Raw genomic sequence first — 1084 nt, 5'->3', positions numbered from 1 at the left:
TATCTCATATTTTCAAATACAACTGATATTTTCTCCTTTCGTGCAAGATTTCCGATTGTTCTTTACTCCGTCTTCTTCCAGTCATTACACTAGGTATAGTTCATGGTTTTTCTCCATAGTTTTAGGTGTTGGTTTCATTAAACACCAACAACCTTAAGTTGTTATTGCATAAAAGCGGAAATCAAACCTCTGATGACGTTTAGGAAAGCAACCAGAAAAACAAAACTTCCGGTTCGGGAGCTATCTATACTACCTCCGAAAGCGAGGCTAGTGTAATACCTAAAAAAGATAGACAGACTTTTCCACTTCCCGGGCCGTTGGTACTCCGTTAAAGATTGACAAAAACACTATTGATGGGTCTTTTGGCCACTACGCGCGTATACTGGTTGAAGTGGATATGTCGGCAAAGCTACCGGAATCGGTGATGCTTGAAAGCTGACCAGGACTAGGTCCTCAGATCAAAGAGCCACAGGATAGAAAAAGCCCTTGCCAGATCCCTTATTTCCCTGGGATTGTAGTTCAATCGGTTAGAGCACCGCCCTGTCAAGGCGGAAGCTGCGGGTTCGAGCCCCGCCAATCCCGACGGATCCAATAAATACAAAAATCCATTTTTCCCTTTCTATGAATTAGTAAATAATGTCAAGGGGTATACTTGCATTCCCAAAGCAAAAAGGAGTCTTGATTTCTTTTCTTTTTTTTTCCTATTTTTCCATCTCGCTTTTTTTGTTTGTTAGGTTCGGAACTATGTAATTAATTGAAGTGGAAAGGCAATCTGATGATCCTTCATCAGAAGATTCTCCAAGGAAGACGCAAAGGTGGGTTATAGAAAAAACAAGGAAACGGACAGACTACAGTGTATAATTAAGTTAAGAGTTCGAAGTTAAAACTCCGCGGCAAATCCAAAGCTATATTTGTGAAAAGCAGGCAGCATTTTGGAGCTTTATATCGTATCCCTTCATTTTAGTTTTATTTTACGCTTGTTTTTTCATAGTTGTATTTTAAAAATAGTGCATTAACAAAATATCATTTATAATATTTCATAAAATTAATTTTCAAAAATAAAATTTTATAAATAGACTGAATA

At 37.5% G+C, this 1084-nt stretch overlaps 1 non-coding gene across 1 annotated transcript; it reads left to right on the top strand.

The window, feature by feature from the left end:
- Positions 1-508: 508 nt before the first annotated feature.
- Positions 509-582, top strand: TRNAD-GUC (transfer RNA aspartic acid (anticodon GUC)). Its single transcript has one exon. It is a non-coding gene; the product is annotated as a tRNA-Asp (tRNA).
- The last annotated feature ends 502 nt before the right edge of the window (positions 583-1084 follow it).

The sequence above is a fragment of the Salvia miltiorrhiza genome, chromosome 5, assembly GCF_028751815.1.
Source record: "Salvia miltiorrhiza cultivar Shanhuang (shh) chromosome 5, IMPLAD_Smil_shh, whole genome shotgun sequence".
Lineage (NCBI taxonomy): Eukaryota > Viridiplantae > Streptophyta > Magnoliopsida > Lamiales > Lamiaceae > Salvia > Salvia miltiorrhiza.
Note: the sequence above shows the minus strand (reverse complement) of the source record. Positions and strands in the feature narration are given on the sequence as shown.